The following is a 23,204-nucleotide window of genomic DNA, read 5'->3' on the forward strand; positions in this document are numbered from 1 at the left end:
GTGGTGTTTGTAATGATCCACAGGTTCCATCCTCAGACAAACAGCACAGAAAATAAAAAATTCAGCTGTCACACATTCATAGAGATATATTCCTGTGTGAACAAAGGCACCAAAACATTGGGCCCAACATAATTCTATAGCAATCTATGTAATTCATAGGTGTTCAAAAATTATTTTAAAAGTGATTCAAGCCCCTGGTTCAAAATAGAATACTGTCGTCATCTTAGGATTTTTTTTCATTTCTTTAGGGCTTTCAGGGATATAATTTAGAATATTCAAGCTAAAATCAGAAATTTGTAACAAAAATAAGGGTCCTTTTTTTTTTTTTTTTAACTCATCTATTTATTACAGGTCAGGACTTTGGTTTCTTGGTTTCTTTTTCCCCCTAGGAGAACCAAGAAATAAAACAGGAATAAAAGAATCCTAAAGTTGCATGGGACAATTGCATCACACATTTTTGGCATTATTTACCCTCAGCTAAGGTGTTGCTTGGTAAAAGTTTTCTCTCCCTTTTCTCTAGAATTTATTCTATTTGCAGCCACCAGGCTTCAAGTAGAAACCCTTTCAACTGCTGCAACACAACATTTGGCAATAAGGTTATTAATGAAAATATTAAATCAGCCTCTAGGATGACCCTTGGCAAGTTTTACTAATAATTTCCTCTAGAGAATATTTCTCTTTCTATGCACTGGGTTTTGCCAAATCATTATTTAGAAATCTTATAGTAGGTGATACCTTTCCCGCCTTAAATAATCTGTGTATGGCACCATAACATGTAGGTTATTGAAATGGATTAAACCTACTTTACTTTCCTTTGAAAATTTGCTTTTAGTGAAATCAGAGTAATCCAGAAGGCTTCAAATGTCAAATACCCATGTGGTATTTTATCCTATTTTCCTTTTTCTTTCTAATCTTTATTCATTTCATCAGAATGTTTTCTATGATCCTGTATAATGTTGTGATGATATTTATAAGACTATGATCAGGTGTTATTTTATTGCTTCTTTTTAAGTTATCTGCAAGGTACCTGAAGATATTTTTTTCTGGTCATATGAAGCTATGAGGAATTTGTCAAGACTAGCCTGCAGGGCAAAACAATGCACCATAACCATGTACGTCTTCTTTTTTAGACTTTGGCCTGTCAATATTCAAGTACATTCTCTATCAGTGAATACTTACTTCACTTTCAGCCTTGGGATGTTTTCATACTCAGAAATATAGGAGACAAATCCAACAGCTTCTAAGAAATATATGCATATTCCTGCCACCAAAAAAACTAATATAAAGAAAGCTAGGTAAATATTTAAAAATTAATGTTGCCACCTTTTCATATTCACACTACAATGTGCTTCACCCTGTCTTGAGATTACTTTTAGGAACTTTATAATTTCTTTTTTAAACTAGTCTGTTGTCCCTTTCTTTCTCCACTATTCTTTCTTGAGAAGATGATGAGTTTTTTAAATTTCACAGGCATTTCTGAAAAAAAATTCTAAAATTCCCCTCTCATTTAATTTAATTTGGAACACTGAATTTTAATGTGCACAAATGTAGGGAAGATATCTTCTCTAAGGAGTTCAACAAACATCAGTTTTTGCCCTCTCAGGTAATTTTCTTCAACATTCAAGTAGATAAGGAAAGTTTTTAAAGTATTACAATGGCTTTTATGTACCTGATAGGATAAATCAGAAGTCTTAGATTAGGAAGTGCACACACACTAATTTTATTCTAGAGGTATTAAAATAAACACCTGTTGAATCTTTAATGAGTGCTTCCACTGTAGCAAAAATTTCTAATTATTCATAAGTTAAAAAGTCACAGTTAGCAAGGACAGGGGAAAGCACTCTTTAACAAAGAAGCAAGTAAAATACTAGGAAATGTAAAGGAAATCTGTGAAAGGGAGGCTGAAGTGGGAAAAAGCATGTTTTAGAACATCTAGAGACAACCATCAAAGCTGGCACTGAGACTTTGCAGCAGATGTTTTTCAGACAGACTTTCATAATACAAACATCACACATTGAGTTTAATGTGTTCTGGAAAACTAATATGTCTCACAGAATCATAATATAATAAAAGACTAGACTATTGAATCATGTGTTATTTATTGTTCCCCGAGAATGGATCAGGGATTTTTTGTACTACTTCCATAACATGTTTTACCAATAACTCTATAATGTTCTGTAGTGAGAAATCTCAACTTGGAAGTTTTTCTAATTTTACATTTTTACCAAAACTTTAGCAGAAGCTTGTCTTGCTTCTAGAGTCTGATCTGACTCTAGGTGAAGGCGATGAAACCCCATTGCAACTACAACAGCAATGGAGACAAAAGCCACATTCAACCCCTGATCATGTGTTTCAGAACTTATATTCTACATCTCAGATTTAAGGCCAGTGACATTTATCAAAGCATAGCAGATTCGCTAAAAGTCTGCAGATTTACCAGCATGTTATAACTTTGTAGTTCAAATCTGTATTATATATTTTAAAAAAGTTGCTTATCTCTAATATTTTTCCTTTTTTTTTTCTGTCATTTTATTTCTGTATCAGTATTAACAACAGAAATGTCATGCTATACAGAACATGAATCTGAATCCTCTTAATTCTCTTGCCAAAAGTGTGCTAACTAATCAATTTGTTTCTAACGTTTAAGAGCCATCTTAAATTTTAGTTTAAGCACAGCTGCTTTTTTGTACTGAAAAATACAGACTCAAATGTTCACAAAATAACCTAATTTATCTTAATGATGGCACACTTGATACATTGCTGTACAGCACACAGGGGGCAGCAGCCCCACTGCTGGCTGATGTACAACCTCAGAGTCACACAGGATGCAGAACTAGAAAGCTGGAGAACAGACAGCTAACAGGACAGGAAATATTTCAGGTGAGTGTCAATAAACTGACACTGCCTTGTGGTCTGAATTGCATATCTCCAGGTAGAACTATAATAAAGAGCACATAAAACTTTCCTTTTTTTTACTGAGCACACAAAAGGGAAAACAAATGAAATATCTGCTAGATAGATGAAGAGAATAACTGTCTTTCAATTATGGATTTTTTAAAATAAAGGTAGAGATGCTATTTAGGAAAAGAAACAAAAAAAGTGAAACTACAGCACATGGAAAAGGAAAGAGAAGACTAAGATACACCCAGCTGGCAAAAATGAACATAAATGAAATTAAGTTTCCTGAACAGCAGGAAAAACAATTTATGCCAGAAACTGTCAGATTGATCTCATCTGTCTCTCAAACAAGGCTATCAATCATAGTCTCATCCCTGTCTTCAGCATGGTTTTTCTTACCTCCATCTGGCTGTACTTCAGCAGTGGAGTCATGTTAGCTGAAATTCACTGTTTCTCTTTGCTCATCTTTTGTTCTTCAGAATTTCAGCTATTTCTGCCAACCCTGGAAAGGTATTATTCTGCCTGTATAATTGAGCAATATGTAGATCCTGGGCAAGAATGGAGGCTGCATTGCCTAAAGAACACAGACTGACTGATCCTCATCAAATCTGAATTTTATTTATACCTCTGCTGTAGACAGTGAAAATCTATCCTTCTGTGTTTTGCATTCTTCTATCTGTAAGATCTCTATGCTGAAGCCTTCTTTATTCATAATGAATTTTACATGTATTCATACATGTAGTACTTACAATAGTAAGTAATATGCCATGTATCTTAGATTTCTGTAATCTGGGAAGAGGCAAAAGATAGTTATTTAGAAAAAAAAATGAATAGTTTCATTACTGTGCATATAAATACAAAATGCACTTTCATGACTGTTTTCTGTTCAGGATCTTAACTCATTAGGTCATAATACAGGAGGTAGCATCGAGGAACACTGACATCTTTCTGATTGTAAAGGAAGGCACCCTGTAAAGAAGCCCAGGGTGGCACCAAGGCAGGCAGGGCAATGATCTCACTGACACAGGTGACACAGGAACAGCAGTGAAGCACCCAGACAAGAGAGGAGCAGAGCAGTATTCAAGGTCAGCTATCTGGCAAATTCACCGTGATGATGCACCTCTGAAGTCCATCCAGGGTGCTGCAGGTCTGGCACAGATCAACAAGATGCATAAATGGGAAGCAGAGACACAGATGCAACTTAGCTCAGGCAAGGACCACAGGGTGGCTCAGGATAAATGCATGTCCTGAATGAAAGGGGACCAGCACATTCCATAGGGATTCCCTCACAGCCCTTCTCTTACAGCTGCTCTGTTACAGCTGACCTTGAGCCCTCACTGCCAGTCTACAGTTGAAGGCAGAATTCACTCAGGGCTTGGACATTTCGTGGGTAAGAAATATAGCTAAAGCCTACTTTTTTTTTTTTTTTTTTTTTTTCTGGAATATATTTCATTGCATAAGTATGTGAGAAATTGTATTGAAGAGTGTACTCTAAAGTAACTGTAACAACTTGCTTTGAAAGATTTACATAAGCATTACCCAAGTTACTATTAAAAAGAATGCCAGACTGACTTCTCTTTTTCTGTTTGAAATACTCTCACACCTGCTAAGTTTTCATAGAGTTCTTTGTGAAAGAAATGGCAAATACCAAGACCTTCAAGATATTACTTCATCAGATACACTACAGAAAAAGATTTATTGATTCATACCCAGTAATGACTCAACCCCAGAAGTCATTAGTAAATCAATTCAGGAAGATTACCTTTGACTCTAATAGTAATTCCATGCACGAATGGTTTAAATGATCAGTCTGGCAAGATACCATGTTTGCTTACCATTTAGAAATTACTGTATGACTAACAACTGTAATCTAAGAAATAGCTCCAAAAGCTTTCTGCCAGTATGTCTAACACTTTACTTTCTCTGATCAGACCACATGAATTTCTGGATTCTAAATTGCTATGCTTTTTGCTTTGATTTGCACTTTTCAAAGATAATTCCCTTAAATTCAGAGCATGGATGATATTGACACATCATTTTTCAACTTTGTAGATTTTCTTAAAAATGCATTTCATCAGGGAAGTAAGACAGCAGGACAGTAATAGCAGTGCTGCAAAAGACATATTTCTTACAGAAAGCACCTTTACCATGCTTTGTTTGGTAATAACATTGGAACTGAGGTAGGAATATTGTGATACTGCTTTGTATGCATAGTAGATACTTCTAAATAAATGTTATCATTACTACATGATGTCAGGAACTCCTTTTGGAAAGTTGGAACTACCCACTAGACCTTTCTTTCAGGTCTCAGATGTCAGAACAATGCAAAGTACATTGAGGAAATAGTACCACCGGGTTTATCTTTCAGACTGATAGAAATTAATGAATAAAGAAACACTCAATAATATTGATAGGATGTCTCAAACCAAGAGCCTGGAAGCTGTTCTTCTCTGATGTCAGCGGCTTATGATGATTATTGACTTATGTTTCTGATTTATGTAAGACTATACCACCAATGCATTTTTCAGATCCTTTTTAATATTTAATCAAGGATAAGGTAGATTATACATCAAACTACTTGGAATAGCACAATAAGAGGCAAACGCTGGGCAGAAAGTCAGTGAAAACTTTGATTGCTGTTAGAAAAGAGATTACAATAGTAATGATCCATCAGATTTCCACTACTATATGGGAAAACTATACTACATTTATATCTGTTTTATAAGACTCTAATTAAAGTATCATCAATTATGAAGATGTCAAAAAATATACCCTATTTTCTCTTCATCTACTCCATGCATTGCTACAGCTGCAAAGAAAGTGGACAGAATCTAACACAAAATTTAAACTTATGGCTGGAACAAAAACATGAGAAAAAAAGCTAAATATATTTTAATGATGGAGAGTGCACTGTAGGATAACAATAGTATCATGAATTTGTTATGATTTCTTGTGAGGAAAGAGAGTAGCTTTCACCAATTTGAACAGCTGCGAAGAAATGTACCAGCAATAATATAACCTACACTGTTTTTTAGATCAATTCTATCACTTGTGTAAACTGTCCTTGTCATGGTCATGCAAAATATCAGAATTAAAATAATCCTTAGTATTTGCATTCTCATGCCCCGTGATTTCACAAATGCTGCCATTTCAAGTTTGAGTTTTCCAGCTTTGCCTATTAAATTTTCTTCCACATGTATTGCAGACAAGAAAGAAACATTCATCCATGACTGAGAAGAAGCCTTAAGTACTATTATTCAGGCACAATAGCCTTACTTAATCAACAAATGTGTATTTGTTTAGATGCAAATTACTGGGTTTTACATTGCAAATAAAACACATAATTTTTAAAGGTATCCACTAATTTTTTATACTGTAAAGTATCATGACACTTGTTTATGTTTATGTTTATGACTCCTGCAAAAAACAGATAATATTTTTCTGTACTTTATGTTTCATCCATGATCATGGTAAAATGGTGAACTGTTAATGTTACAATTCTTTTTTTGATATTTTCTCATCTAAAAATGGATGCAGTTTCTCACTTCCCCATTAAACACCACACTGTTTTTTGTTGTTATTATGTTCATGATAAAAGATGTAGAGCTACTACAGGACTGCACCAGGAATCTCACTGACAACTCCATTTACAACATTATAAAAATCAAATACAAAGAATAAAACATTTGAATGAAAAATGTCTGAGAAGATCACCAATGATGCAAATCTTTAAATGTTTATGCAATGTAAAACTTCCCTGAGTTGCCCATATTACAGTGATTGAAATGACTGAATTATATTTCTTATGAGGAACTTATGTTAAAGTAAGCATGTAAAATTATAATCCCTGACAAAAGAGCAATATTGTGACTCACTCTTAAAGTAAAGGAATATTTAATTGCCTCAGATTTCCTCTATCATTAATATATGAGAACATAGGGCTTGTATTTAAGCCAAGATAACAGATGGTTGGTCTAAACTTAATTAGTCAAGAAAAAGGCTTTACAACAATGTGTTTTCACACTATGATCCCTCTTGTCCATAAAAGTTGATGAAGCCTAATCCCAAAAATAACAAAGTCAGTGTGAGTCCTTCCACTGTCTTATTCACAGATCATTCTCAGTTAAAAATGCATTATATGTCCTTTGTGTTTCTTACTTGGACATGTCCTTAGGCATACATCTAAAGGTAAGCATGAGCTGTTTCACAGAACTTACCTAAATATCATCATGCACAGTCCAACAAAATCATTGGCATGTCCTTATTGAACTGGAATCTGGGGGGATCCATAGGTCTCAAATTTATAATCTGCATTTTGGCAAAACAGTTTAATGAGATAGCTCTGATGATGGTATACTGCAAAAACAATTTACATGCAAAGTAGCATGCATATTTAAAATATGCTCTCATAAGCTTTGGAAGTTCTCAAATAATGCAGCTATATATCATACATTACTTTTACATGAACCTCCACATCATCCAGCCCTTTATTAAAGTAAAACATCTTCAGAATCAACTTTCTAGAATGTCATACAGGTTAAACACACAAGATCAAAATTTTACACAGAATTATGCCAAAAGTCAACAGTTTATCCTACAGAAATATACTGTATCAGAAAAAAAAAACTATTGAAGACAGTAAAAAAGAAATTAATTTGATGTGTATGTCTCTTTTTTATTTGGTGATTGAATAGGATTTTTTGATTTTTGCCTTTACTAATTGCTTACCACAATGGTTTTTATTGTAGTTCATAGAATTTATCAGCATTGATAGAAGGGAGTATGTAATGGACATTCATTTATCTGAGTAAATATAGCAAAGGTAAGTCAAAAAAAGTGCTGTGAATTAAAATGTCACCATATCTTAACTCAGTCCTTACAACTGATTTTAATGAACTGACTATTCCTTTCACACATCTGTACAGCTTAATACTCAGCTCATTAGCTTCTTTAAAATGTTAGTTTTACCAAGGCATGATTTTAAGGAACTGCTAGTATGATTGTACGAGTTCATTTTATCACAAATTCAAATCCAGCATTACTGTTAGGGTCTTGAAATTTGACCCTGGTGGAAAATTTCAGTGAAATCTAATAAAAAGCTACACTACATTTTTAAACTCTCAAATTTTTTGTAGTTCAGTATCCCACTGTTGTAATTAAACAAAACTGAAGAATAAAAAAAAAAAACCCAAAAAATCACAAATGAAAACAAACAAAAAACCCCCCAAAAAGCAAACTTAACAAAACAAAACAAAAAACCCAAAAAAGTCAAAAAATAAAAACCAAACCAAAACAAAACAAAAAAACAACATCATTTTCAAGTTGCTAATGAGTCAAAGATTCATTTGTACACTATTCATGAAGTACTAAAGCAATAATCCTCAGAAAAATTTTCCATCTCTGACCTAAATGTAGAGCTCCAGGACTTCTCAGATACTTCTAAATGAACGAGAATTTACTTATTCAATATAAGAAAGGTCAGCTGCTTGTGAAGCTACTTTTAAAGTAAGAGAAAATACTAATATATTTTCTAGGAATTTTTTTTAGCAATGTTTCTACTCCTTCCTGAGTTTTTGTCCAGTTTTGCCTGGATTGACATACTTGCTTTTTGGAACCTGAAACTGTGTCTAAATTACGTGATGCCTTGGGTTTTTTTTTCCTCTCATTTGTTTTTACAGGAAAAGTCATGGAGATGAGTTCTTGCTTATCGTATGATTTTTCCAAGAGTGTGTGCCTTGGTATGTATTAGGGAAGGTAAAAAGTTCAGCTTATACTAAGAGTCAAATTTGATTATATTTTCCAGGAGGGTTTCTTATTGGTAGCTTAATTTCCAGGAACGATACAGCTATTATTTTCTTCTAAAGACAGGAGGCTTTACATTTTATACAGTCATACAGAATATTCCACATTGACTCTGGTACAGGACTTTGGGATTTTATGACTCTTATTAGTAATCAGATATTTCATAATACTTATCAAAATGGAGTGAAAACAAACAGGATTGGGCTACCCCTGAAGCTTTTGTCCTCCTTATTTTGAAATGGTATTATGAAAATTCAGAATTCTCCTTTAAAACTGGATGCTTTCCAAAATGCTTGCAATTATTATTCATCTTTTCAGGCAGAATTCTAGGAGCTGTTCAGTCTTTCTAGGGCATGTTTCCGAGTACTTCATCTCAACAGCTTTTATTTAAAACCTGAACTCTCACCTGTTAGCAGGGTGTCATTTTGTTAAATTTTCTGTTCCCAGAGAGTTACAACCCTGCCCTAGATTAAAGAAAATAAGGAGACAAGAAATGTCACAGTATATTTTTATATTTGTCCATTCCAATTTGTTGATTCTTTTTTATGTCCTTATAATCTTCTCATTTATCTTTCAGAATTTCTTTCCCAAGCCTGACGTGGATTTACCACATGAATCTGGGAGTCTTGTGGCACTTTATTCACCAGCATTGACTACCATGGTGCCTGTGGTCAGACGAAGTTTGCATTCTGCTTATCTGTTCCTTTAGATAGAAAAGCCATTGCTGCTCTCCTCTTGATTTTTCTGCTCTTTCCAAGTACAACATATTTTGCTGTGCAATCCAGTCAGCCTGTTTTTTTTTTTTTTAATCTCCAGACTAACATAACATTTATTATAGTGACGACACTTTTTGTCTTATTAGCCTGTGAGGCGATTATAAAAGCATTCATTACTTTTCTCTGAAGACAACAGGTCTTATTATTAATGTCTTGAGTATTAACAAGAAAAATAAAGTTAACAGCCCATTATGCTTCTTTGTGCTTATAGATCAACCATGTCTCTATGGTTTCATTTTTATACTCAGCAATTTATTTGCAACAAAGTAATACTCCAACAGTGGACTGTTAAATAGCTCCCTATAAATGCCTTGCAGCCTTGATATGTATTCCATCCAAATGATTGTGCAATCTTTAACAGAATTCAAAGTTATGGCATTTCTTGGAATTATGTTTCATAATCACCAGGTTACTAAAACCAGCCAATTGTTTCACAGGGGTTTAATTAGAAAATCTTGTGTAACATGGCTGATACAGTTTTGATGTTCATAGACCCTTCAGTATGAGTCCCTGTTAATATGGACTGTTGCTTAAAGGGATTGGTTTTTTTCCCAAGTTTAGAGGATTTTTGCTACTTGTGACTTTTAATAATTCCTGCGTCCAGCAGGAATAACTAAATAGCTTTTACAAAGCATTTTAGAAAGTTTAATCAGAGCAAAAGTAAAAAGAAATATGTTCTCCTCATGAAGCTTTTTAAACCTCAAGTAGAAAGCTCTAAAGTCAATCTCAAGTGAGTTTGAAGCCTAAGAAAGGACTTTTCCCTCTTCTTCTTTCACATCTGCATATAACTGATCACCCACAGTTCTCTTCTTATTTTAAAAGCTTGCTTAGAACTATCATTTAGTCCCTGATAAGCTTCCTTGTTACAGATATAAAGGTTTGAACGGAGCAAAAGGAGTTACTCTCTTCCAGCCAACTTCTGCAGTGCAGGTGTGACAGATAAGTGCTACTAAAATCGTAAGATACCATGGCAGTGCAGCTCCTTGCTACCAAACTGGCTGCAGAGCTGCTTCCTTGCACTGGTCTCTCTTTTGTTAAGCCAAAGCCTGATGCAGTCTGTCACAGTATAACCTAAACCAGGTAAGCAAAGATAAAGGATTCATTATAAAGGTGACAGCTTGCTTAGCTGAGTTTTTGTCAAAATTATAATATTTTACTGGAGGCATGAGTAAACAATGCCAAGCAACAATCCACATAAAAGCCGTGATAGAAGAGAAAAAACTTATAGCATTTATAGCACCATGCAAGAGATTTATAAAATACTAACTTCTTTGCATCCTTAGGAAACAGAGATGTTCCCCTCTTCCTGGAAATTCAGTAGCTACAGAAAATCACAGTTAACTGTGGCATTCTAACATAAATTAATTTCCTACTGTACAAATGTTAAATGGAGCTCTATAAATTAAAGCATTCACAGCCTTGTGAGAGTAGGTAGGGAAATACCTTCATAAAACCCTTCTCCATTTCATTAATCCCCTTGTAAGCCATCAGTTAAGCCTGCACTAAACAATGCCAGTAAACCTCTTAATCCTGGGAAACTTGCCCATTTTAAAATAAAAAAACCCACAGCTTAATAAATTCTAGCATAATGATAATTCTTAAAGCGTAATATAAATACTTAAAAGATAATTCTCTCAAATTAATTTTAAAGAATTCTCCCATTTTCAAACCAATCCTTTTTTCTCTCCATCACACTAGCAATTTTTTTGTCATATCTTAGTTTTAAGAACTGAACTCTTGTATTTTTTAAAGTTTTTTACAATTTTATTGTTGTTTTGTTGCTGTTTGTTTTTAATTGAATTGGGAGTTCACAAAAATTGTTAGATTCTCAAAATTTGAAGTTTCTGGTCAGTTGTGACAGCCACCCACACTAGGTATTATTCACCCTGTTTTATTGGTCCTGTTTCATTTAGAATAAGGCATGAAGGAACCTTTGCTGTTTGAAAATACATGGAAGAAACAATACTGAATGACTATGACGTTCACTACTATTACTATATATGTTTTAAGAAAATCTAGACTCCTCTTATTTAATAAGGGCACTGGTTTAACATCACATGATATCGCTTAAACCTCAAGCAATAATTTAAACCCCCAAAAGCTCACTTTCTATAAATGATTATAAAGAAAAAAAATAATTGTAAGTTATAGAGATGGACATTTTTCCTTGTCTTTTTTTTCAATATTAGCATATAATTACTTTTAGCTGTCATTACTTCAGTCATGAGGAAGGAAAACTTTCCCCTAATCAGGTTAATGTGACATAAGAATGCAAATTCAGAAAGATTATGTATAATTAAAAATTGGTTTATGTTTCAAAAAATTCAGTTGGGAATTTTCTCCATATTGTCTTTGTCTATACAGAATTTTAAAGAAAATAAGGACACACTAGATTTTGTAACTGACTAATTTAACTGTGTTTTAATGAAAACAAGATAGTTTCATGCTTTGTATAACATTATTATTGTTATTGTTCTAGTTGGTGGCTGGTCACAAATGGCATTCCCAGGGTTCAGTTTTGAGTCCAGTCCTGTTCAACGTCTTTATCAATGATCTGGATGAAGGCATTGGGTGCATCATCACTAAATTCACAGACACCACCAAGCTGGGTGAGTGTTGAACTGCTGGAGGTTGGAAAAGCTCTACAGAGGGATCTGGAGAGGCTGAGACCAGTGATATGAGGTGCAACAAGACCAAGTGCTGGGTTTTGCACTTGGGTCAAAACAACCCCATGAGGAGCTACAGGCTGGGGACAGGTTGGGAAGCTGCCCAGCAGCAAAGGAGCTGGAAATGCTGGTCAACAGCTGGCCCAAGATGAGCAAGCTCTGCCCAGGTGGCCAAGAAAGCCAATGGCACCTGACCTGTGAAAGCAAGAGTGTGTCCAGCAGGACCAGGGCAGGGACTGTCCCTCTGTACTCACCACTGATGAGGCCACACTTCAAATACCATGTCCAGTTTTTCACTCCTCACTCCCAGAAAGACATTAAGGTACTGGAGCATGTTCAGACAAGGGCAACAGAACCAGTAAAAGGTTTAGAGAGTAAGTCCTAAGAGGAGTGGAGGAGGGAGCTGAGTTGTTTAGCCTGGGGAAAAAGAAGCTCAGAGGTGATTTTTATCACCCTCTACAACCTCCTGAAAGGAGATTGTAGCAAGGAAGGGTTTGGCCTTTTCTCACAGGCAGCTACACACAAGAAAAGAGGAAATGGACTCAAGCTGTGCTAGGGGAAGTTCAAGTTTGACATCAGCTGTAGGTTTTTTTTATGAAAAGAGCTATTCACTGCCCAGGGATGTGTTGGAGTCACCATCCCTGGAAGTCTTCAAGAAACAACTGGACACAGCATTCAGTGCAATGGTCTAGTTGGCAACGTGTTATCAGTCAAAGGTTGTGCTCAGTGAACTCCAAATTAAATGATCCTGTGATTCTGTTATTTGTTCCTTTATTAGGAGTTCAGTGAGGTGTCTTCATTCCTCTGTTTCCTCACTTTATCAGGATGGCATTGACCTACACACAGGATTATCTTAATGTGTCCTATTGTTCCCATGTTCACAGTTTCCTGTTCATGGAGTTGTTGTGTATGTCATTGCATAGCTACATTCTGAAAAGATGAAGACCAATATGACTAATTTTCCTTGTTGTTCAAGATTTAGCCACAAATGCAATGAAACAAGTTGTCCTTACAGATGGCTATTGTGTAAATATTTCTTGTAATCTTTTGCTTCTAGTGAAAACGTTTCTGAGCCAAAGCCTACTCATATATATAAAAGTACAATTTTAAATTTAGCTAGAAACCTTTCTTTGAAATTGTATTTTTTTCATCCACTAAAATTCAAAAGGATACAATAATAAACATGGAAAAGAAATTTAGCCATGTTAAAAATGAAGCATGGAATTGTGTGACAATGTCAAAATTAATATTTTTCACCATTATTAGTGCATCTTTGTCCATCCTTTTTCCGGAGTCTCAGTTCAGTGTATTTATGAAGTATTTGTCTATAAAATAAATCCAGATTTGGCTCATCCACATCAGATTTATCAGCCTTTATCTCCTGTGTCCATCCACCACAGACTGCCTGTGTACCTCCTTATCTCTACCAATCTGAGGTAGCTCCTCTTCAGTCACTTCATCCATCACATTTAGGATCCTCTCATCTCTTAGTCAAATACTACTGAAGGAAACATCAAGAAAAATGAAAATCCTTCTATTTCTGACTTCAGCACCATTGTGGCCAATTCCCATTCCAATGGAACAATTTATTAAAGCGAGCATCTGCTACACCAATTTTTAAGTTCAGGTTGTACTCATGGCTCTACACAAGCCATGGCTGTGCATATGCAAAGTGAAGTTTTCTGAGGTAGCAACTTTAGTACAAATTTTGTAGAATAGCAAAATTCACTCCTAATATCTAAATAAGACAACTTTCTGATTTTCATGTTCATGCCACAAAGTTTTATTCATTTCTTTAAAACTAAACAGAACATTCTTGATCTTCTTTCAGATGAAAAACAATGTGATTTCCTTAAACTAATTAGAAGAAACCTTTTGATCATTTTGCTAAAACTCTCCAGAAAGCAACCCTGAGGAAGAAAATTAGCCTTCAAATTCCACCCAAACAATTAAATTTTGGCAGTCTTGTAAAAAGGTTATAAACAACTGCAATACTTTTCTAATAAATCAGCCTTGGTTTGTCTTGGTTATAGGTCATCATTACAATTTTAATTAGATATATGTATGATTTATATATCATATGTGCTGTATGTGTGTGTTTTTCAAACCCAGCTAAGTGATCCTCTAATATATAAAGAACACCAGTGTTTTTCTTTGATCTTTCTTTGTAGTTGATTTCCTTTAAATACTGCATCATTTTAATAATTTTAGTCTTGCCATTTATATAATGCTTTAAATATTCAAAACATCATAAAGAAAATTGGTGCACTTTTTTAAGATATGTACTAAGAACCAAGTCTGCAATCATATATTCTTTGATAAGGACATTAGGAAGAGAAGAATGTAAAAAGTTACCTATAGTACAAGCACTGAAGCTGTGAAGAAGATTTTACAAAGGTTCTGGGTACGTTAACCAGCTCTGAAAACAAAACACCTGTTTCTAGCTTTCTAGATCCTTTAGAAGGGTACACTGCTTGAAAATATCAAGGTATATATTACTGACTGTAAGGGATGGGGGGAAGAAAATTCCACTATTTTACTACTTGCAAATCCTATTGCTACATGAATGAATGTGCATTAATGTTCTTTACCATATTCTAATTTGTGAAAATATATGGATAAAATAAAGATTATATCATCATATCAAAGAGAAGGCAATTTCTTGAGAAATAGAAAAATAAGGTTAAATGCAAAGACCACACACTAAAATGACACAGGTAAATAATATGAAATATCTTTTTATAATATAAAAGATTTACATTTGTGGTGTGTTGACCCTGGCTGGAGGCCATGTGCCCAGTAAAACTGATCCATCATTCCCTTCCTCGATGGGTTGGGGAAGGAAAAATAAAAGAGAAGGGTCCTTGGTTGAGGTAAGGACAAGAGATATCACTTGCCAATTACATTCACTGGTAAAAGAGACTCATCTTGAGGAAATTAGGTTATTTTATTACTAATCAAAGTGGAGTAGGGTAATGAGAAATAAAGTCAAATCCTTAAAAATCTTCCTCCATCCCTCTCTTCTTCCCTGACTCAACTTTATTCCCAAAGTCTTTATTTTCCCTGCTGCAGTGATGCAGTGGAATGAGAAATGGGAGTTCATGGGTCAGTTCATCACATGTTGTCTCTACCTCACCTTCCTTCTCATGGAGATGATTTCTCACATTCCTCCCCTGCTTCAGCATGGCCTCATTTCTAAGTGACTTTGTCCTCCATAAACTTCTCCAATGGAGTCCTTCCTATGGGGTTCTTCGTGAGCTGCTTTAGTGTGGGTCCCTTCCACAAGGTGCAGTCCTTCAGGAATAGATTGATCCAGTGTGGATCATGAGCCCACAAATGCTGCCAGAAAATCTGCTCCAGCTTGGGGTTCCTTCTCTGTGGAGATACAGGAACCTGCTCCAGAGCAGGTTTCTCATCAAGACAAGCCTCATTCAGGCAAATTCACCTGCTCCAGCGTGGGATCCTCCATGGGCTGTGGTCAGCCAGCCTGCCTCACCACTGCAATCACCAGAAGCTGCAGGAGAATCTCAGCTCCTGCTCCTGGAGCACCTGCTCCTTCTGCACTCACCTGGGTGTCTGCAGAATCATTCACATATTTGAACTCCTCTCTCCCAGTTGTTGTACAGGATGTTTTCCTGCTTTTAAAATATTTTATCCCAGACGTGCTACCACTGTCACTGATGGGCTCAGCCTCGGCCAATGCTGGATCTGTCTTGGATCCATCTGGCATTTACTCTGTTAGGCACAGAGAAAACTTCTGACAGCTTCTCACAGAAGTCACCCCTGTAGCCCCCTCCCCTACTACCAAAACCTTGCCATGCAAATCTAATCCAAGTATACAGTCTTCATTATCTATGGAAACACACTTTAGCAAAATACATCATGCTTGTTTAGTGTGGATCTGCCATCATTTTTCCATTTTACATTTTCAGAAGAGATCTGGGCTAACCTGTTCTCTCACCAGAGCTTTTATTGCTTTCGATAGTCACTTTCTTGGAAAAATATTGATTTTTGTTGTAAAGCTTATTGTTGATCTTTAGCAATAGTTTGTGTCAAGTCATTTTCTATGTTTATTATTTACTTCTAATAGCATTGACAAACCCATTAGGTGCTGACAGTTCTACAGATTTTCAGATGAGAAATCTTGGTCCTTGCTCATTGTAGAAAAAGGTTACAAGACCCCTTTAATGAGATTAATTTGATTTCTAATTAGCAACAAAGGCAAAACTCAAGTACATTTGACAAAAAAGAAATAAAGTCATTAACTTGGTCATCAGTATGCTAAAATAAAAGCTAGACAAAGACTTGAAAGATCAAAAGAGGACAGAATATAAGATAGACTGAAGTTTTTGAAAGTCCACTAAAAGGAAATAATTTCAATACACCATTCAGGAAGGATATGAGAACAAAGAATAATTATTTCTAGTTATTGATCTTTAGGAATTCATATTCCTTTGCAACAAAATGCATACCAATTTTGCAAGGCATCCCAGATAACCCATTCAAAATTTTAATATTGCTTTTGGTAATAATTTGTGAATTAGTGCTGAATCATAGAGAAAACAAAAACAAATTATATGACCACAGATAAAAAAAACATGAGTTATTTTGTCTTGGTTTTGCCACTCATGCTTGAGGCTTAGTTCTGAGGCTTTGATTTAATCTCTATTGTTCTTGCTTTTTCCCCTTAGAAGAAAATATTTCTGTTATTTTGAATATTGATACATTTTGAAACTTTCCTTGAGGAAAAGAGTGAACCCCATAAACATGTCTGAACAGCTTTACTGATTAAATTAGTCCCATTGAAGGCAACAGCAAAATACACCCAAATACAGTGGTTCAATACACAGATACAGCCACAATGATAAATAAGAACTACAAAAAAGTAAACAAAGAGTTATGCATATGTAATTACCCTTTAAAATAAACTTTGGGGGAAAAAAAAGAGGTAGAATTATATTTAAGACATATTGGTGATCATGTTTCTTTTTGGAGAAGAGGAAAAGAATAAAAGATCAAATACATGTTTTTTGATTTAACCATCCTTTTGGGTCAAGGCTTTCTTGTTTAACCAGGAAGATAGATTTTCAAGATTTTCTTTGTTAAATTCCCATGCTGATATCTGGTAGGTATGATTTAAAGTCCTGCATCACAGATAGTACTAGTATGAACAGCTTACTAATAGAAAAGTAATTCTTAATCTACAATGAAAATATAGTGAAAATGTGCAATATAGCAAAGGTTGTTTTATTAGTAATATCAACAACAAATAGGAATATATATTTTTAATGTATTGAATAAGTTTTAAATTATATATTGAAAACAACTTGCAAATACAGTTTTGCATAAAAAACTATACTGAAAGGCATGTTATGTTATCTTGCTACCTGTATATTTTACTGGTAGTTAGCATACAGATTCTATTTGAGTTAATTTAAATTTTATTTCAGTCACTTGTTTCAAAATATGAGCATAAAAGAATTTTTACTTGTTGTACTGTACTACAATTCTCCCACAAATATACAGAAATTTATGGAATAGAGAAACTGCTCTCCTATTATCCTTGCATGTTCACACACAAAGTAGTACCAAAGCAATAATATAGCTCAAGAAGGTCCACAGCTCAAACACACAACTTCATCAACCCTTACTTAACCATAAAGGCCTAAGAATGGCAATGCAAATCAGTCTTCCGTGTATAGAAAACACAGTGAGACAGGAATATTACAGGAATAGTTTTGCCTGGGTTCAGAAATAGTGTCAGATAATGAAAGTGTCACTAATTCAATATTGCAGGGGACTCTTCTACACGCTCCATCAGGTGGAATTGAGAAGAACTTAACGATCCATTGTGACTCTCAGTACATTTCAAAATGCAAATAGACTTATTATGTTTCTTTTAAGGCAGACAAAAAAAAAAGAATCACAATACAATTGCTCTCTCATGAGATGCTTATTTTTATATTCAACTGTGGGCAAAGCATACAGTCATTCATACAAGCAAATGTCTCTTAATCCTACAAAAGGCATAACATATTTATGCATTATGCTTCATAATTCTTATTTTACTGTCATCTTGAAAATCACAAAAAAACCAAGAATACCTCAAGAAAATTTAATGGGAGTTAGAAAACAATTGTTTGACTATCCCTGGAGGATAAATTTACTCCAGAAAAACTGTACAATTTTTTTATTGCAAACAATATATGGGACACAAGTGGTTCACAGGAATTTAAGTTTGATTTTTAACCCCAAATCAAAAATTCCATTTAAGGACAGGATATATTTGCCAAGAATGCTGCCCAGGTAATTTAAAAACCTGTGATAATGTAATTGCTTTCTGTGGAAAAGAAAAGATCAGTTGATATCCTGAAGAACTGGTACAATTATTATTTAATAGAAGGTGAAAAGCAATTATTTAAATGAGTAGTCCAAAATGTACTGAAATATCTGTCAGGTCTTTTTATTTCTTGTTGATATCTAATCTTGTTTATTTCTGATTATTCTGGTTTTACAGTGAAGTATGATCAATTGCTTGCCTAAAATTCTTCTGTAGGATGCAGCTTGGAATTATTTGTCCCCTTAGCACTTATTTTGGGTCATTACTGCTTATGAGGCAAGACAGGAATGTGAAGCTGGATGTTAAAAACTGATTTGAAGAAATCAGTATTGGGGTTTCATTTAGTATGTGTTCACACTTAGGCCACGGTCTAAAACTCCTTAGTAAAAAAATGTTGTGACTCTTTAAATAAAAAATAATAATCTTTTCTGCTACTATTGGCTTAAATCTCCTAAATATTGCTTAATTTGAACTGTAAGCAAAGTCCCAAATTAAATCCTATGTTTAGAAGATCATGCATACCCAGCAGAACAGTCATGTGCCTTGGCTGAAAAAAATGCAGAAGAGTTTGTATAAAAATGCGTTATTGTGCAAATGCCAAACATCAGTACTTCTGCTTCTATTACAATTCCAAAACAATTTTTGAGGTTAAGTTTCTGGCTAAATGCTGCTACTTTAATTCCTTTGGTGATTCATAAATGTGCTATTTGGACTGGCAGAGTGCAAAAATTTTTTGAGGTAGAAAGGCAAAGACATCCAATGCGGCTATAGATCACAATGTATTGCCTTTAACAGAAATGAGTAATAAAGGATAAGTAAGAAATTATCTCTTTCCACTTCACCTGACTTTATTTCTCTCAGAGACTTCAAATGTGGTGGGTGTTTTTTGTTTTTTTTTTGGTTTGGGGTTCTTTGTTGGTTTGTTGTTGTTGTTGTTGTTGTATTTTCCCCCCATTTCTAGCTTCTAATATTCCAAAGACCATATCTATGTGTCATGGTTTGACACTGGCACAATGCCAGTGCCCCCATGAAAATGCAATTTCTCAATTGAATGCTGTGAAATACAATCGAGAACAGAGCAAAGCAGGCCCAAGCTTAATAACAGAAAAAAAATTTTATTAAGCAACTACTATAAAAGAAAAAAAAGAAAGGAAAAAAAACCACACACAAAGATCAAAATTAAAACCTTGCAAAGCATTCCTCCTCCCACCACCCAACCCGAGACACAGTCTGGACCCCAATCAGGTTTCCACCCTCCAGACAATTGATACTCAGGCCTTCGAGGGAACAGAGTCTCTCCTGTGCCACAGACCCCCCAAGAAACACAGCTGGAACATTCTGTGTTTCCATGTCACACATGGCACCGCCCGGAGAAAAGTTTGCCATGGTGACCCTTCTCCTTTCCATGCACAGTGCTCTCACCACAATGCATGGATGGTCAGACTGCCTTTAGGATTTTTCCTTTCAAGGATGCCCTGCCAAGAGGGGAGAAAACAACAGTTCAGTTTTCATTGTTTGGGATCACAGTCTCCCCCCCCATTTTCCCCCTGGGGCTTAGGGTCCAAGAATAGAGGTCTTCTTCTCTTCTTCTTCTCTGAGACAGTGGGCACCACCACAAAACCCCTAACTTTCTCTGTTTGCTCCACTTCTGTCTTTTCCCAGCTGAAGCAGGTCTCTTGGCTCATTGGCATCCTCCTAAAATACAGTCTCTCTTGGAGGAGAAAAATCAGTTCAGTCTGTAGCTACCAAGAAAAAGTCCAGTCAAAAAAACCACTCCATCATCTCCTCCCACCTAGAATTTCTCCTTCTAACATCCCAGGGTCCAAGCTGGTCCAAGCTTTCAAACCGAGAAAGAGTAAAAATTCACAAAGCTTTCATTTCTCAGGAAGGGTTAAAAGTCCTGACTCCCAGGATGGCTCGATGCCCAGACTCCGGTTCCCACAGCAGCTGGGCACCTTGCAGCCCCCCCGCTCTTCTCCTTCCCCGTGGTGAACTGCTGACAAAAACTGCTGCTGTCTCTTTCGAGAGAGAGAGAGAGAGACTCTGGGGGGGGAATGGAGACATCCCAGATTTCTCCACCCTTCCATCTGCAGGGGTTTCCAGTCCCTCCACCCTTGGGCCCACCTCAGTCAGGCCATGGGCCTTCCCCTCCCCACCCAGCCACGGCCGGGCAGGGGAGAGCACAGCACTGCACCCTGACCGGAACCAAAGAGAGCGAGTTCTCCCGGGAATTCTGCTTTTAACCCCTCTGTGTTCTCAGAGGCGTGTCCACCTTCAATTGGTCAATATCCAAATTGACCTCTTCCTTCTGGAAAAATTCTTTTTCTGTGTCAAACCATGACACTATGTCAGCGCGTGACTTAAACCAGTACCAAACTACTTTGTAGTAAAGTACTTAAACTAGTAACAAAACTAACATATTTGGAGAATTTTGACTAATGCTCAACTAATGCCCTGGTATTTTGTCTATTACTTATTATGGCATTAACTGCTAGCTGAGATTAAAGAAATAATGCAGCTTCTAACCATCTCAATTTGTAACATTTTCTTTAAGCAGGAGTGTCACCTAATAACTGTCTAGTTAAAGTGAACATATCTGCCTTTATATTTTCTTTCAAAATATTATATATATAATTTTATGCTCTATGACCTAAAACTGAATATATAGGGCACCTGAACCTGTAATCAAATTTTGATTTGCTTTTCTTTTCCACATAGTGAACAAATATAAGCAACTAAATAAAAGGCTGTCATTCCTGAGAATGCAATCAGCTATAACATGAACATTGTTTTGAGAATGCAGTACCAAAACCTTTATTTTGTTTAGTTCAGCCCTTTAGAAGACTTGAAGCACAGGAACAATTGCAGCAGTAGAAGTAGAAGAACAAGAATTGAAACAACTTTCATCTTGGCTCATTAGCTGTGAAATGAGGAGGTATCATGATTGGTCATAAAGGTGCCTCAGAGAATGGGAAAACTGCAAGGAAAAATTATAATTAGTTTCCTTTTTGCTTCTTTCTTTTAGTTTCTTTTTTGCTTCAGGGAAATATGCTACAAAGATTATATTCAAAACTGTAAAAGCATCTAAATTACAAGCACATCTTAAAAATATTTGTAATTTCCGTCAATTATTTGAAACATAGATGTAATTTTAATGATGTGCTCTACTATCTTATTGTCTTCATCATATACACTATATTTTAAAGCACCTACTGTCACAAACAGGCAGGTCTGATAATGATATAAATAATCAATATTTAACTGATCACTACTGTTGCCAGTCAAGATTGACTCAAAAAAGAATTATTCAAAATAGACAACAATCCCATCTTCACAACACAGAAATAAAAATATACCATGGCCTTGAAATTTTAAAAGAATTAGAAGGCCTCGGAAGAACTAATTTCATGATCAAGGTTACTCCTAAAAAATATTTCATCCATTAAAATGAGGTGTCCAGATGTAGTATTTTCACTAACTGTTGCTGTAATTATGATGACATAGAATGTTCAAAAAAAGTAGATTTTTGAAAGGAATAGTTCCAAATAAGCTAGAGATTTAAAGATTATGAACACATAAATTTTAGAAAATGCAGATTCTAAAATCTTAAATCTTGTTATTTTTTATTTTGAAAAATGTGTGGAAAAATTAAATTTTGGACAGAATTATGATTTTGATTTTGTTTTACAAAGTGCGTGGGTGAAATGTTGGCTCAAGTGAAACACATCTACTTTATATCAATTTTTTTAAGGTTGGTTGGACTTGAAGATATTTGACCAGAAAATTTTGCCTTCCCTTTACAATATTTTGTATTTTTATTTAACCCTACGTTGGAAATGAAAGTAATAAGATTTGCTCAGGAATCCTTGTTTGACTCAGTCATTTAGATTATATGAATACCTTAATCTCTTCCAGCCACCAATTAAGGATATCAATGCCTAACACAGGAATTAACCACAAAAGTAGAGGTCACCAGCATAGTCAGACTCACACATTCCCACAGCCTCATGTACCCATTCCAGTGCAGGAAAGACTAAGAAAACACTGTAAAATACCAAAATATTTCATCTTACTTGGAGAATTTATGAAGAAAGCCTTCAAAAGTGATCTGTTTCAAGGGAAGTGTAAGAATGTTGACTAGGGTCAATGTCAAAAGTGAGACACTTGCTGCACCTAAGATAGCTGGGGAGAAAAAGTACCTACCACTTCAGGACAAGGCAAGCAGTTATTATAAAATTTATCCTTGATTTTCCAGAATCCAATTAAAAGATTGATTTTCTAGTTTTTGCTAAGATATTTAATCAAACTGGAGCTGGTAAGGCACTGTTTCACGGTTTGACTCAACCTGGGAGATTTTCTTATGAGAGGGTAATAGACTCATGTAAATTCTCGTGGATTTACACAGTGTCTTAGAATATTCATTCTTATGAAATTGGAAGAACCTGAAATGAAAAGAATGTGCACCTGAAATGAAAAGAATGTGTAAGATTTAATTTTAAAGGAGAACTACTGTTTCTGGATTTCTGGGACAAGGCAAAATAAATTACTCAGTAAAGTCTAATGAGAAACAGATTAATCACATAATTCCCTACTCTGATTGACAGGAACTTGTAGTCTCTAGGCCTGACTCAAGACTTAACATAGATTTCATACTAAGAAAATAAACATCAAAAGAAAGTAGTTTTCTCATTATTACTCATTTTCTGGGTGGGTTGCTCATCT

The 23,204-nt window shown here is 35.2% G+C and overlaps 1 long non-coding RNA gene across 2 annotated transcripts in view; it reads right to left on the minus strand.

Annotated features, from left to right (window-relative positions):
* The window catches only part of LOC146768262 (uncharacterized), a 40,584-nt gene continuing 17,380 nt past the window's right edge, over positions 1–23,204 (minus strand). The window contains exon 2 of one of the 2 annotated variants that reach the window (XR_014952517.1): positions 1–23,204. This exon is cut by the window's right edge and continues 7,744 nt beyond it. This is a non-coding gene — a long non-coding RNA (uncharacterized LOC146768262). The other variant, XR_014952518.1, reaches the window with a different exon arrangement.

Source organism: Lonchura striata, chromosome 2 (genome assembly GCF_050655825.1).
Source record: "Lonchura striata isolate lonStrDom1 chromosome 2, ASM5065582v1, whole genome shotgun sequence".
In the NCBI taxonomy this organism is placed as follows: Eukaryota; Metazoa; Chordata; class Aves; order Passeriformes; family Estrildidae; genus Lonchura; species Lonchura striata.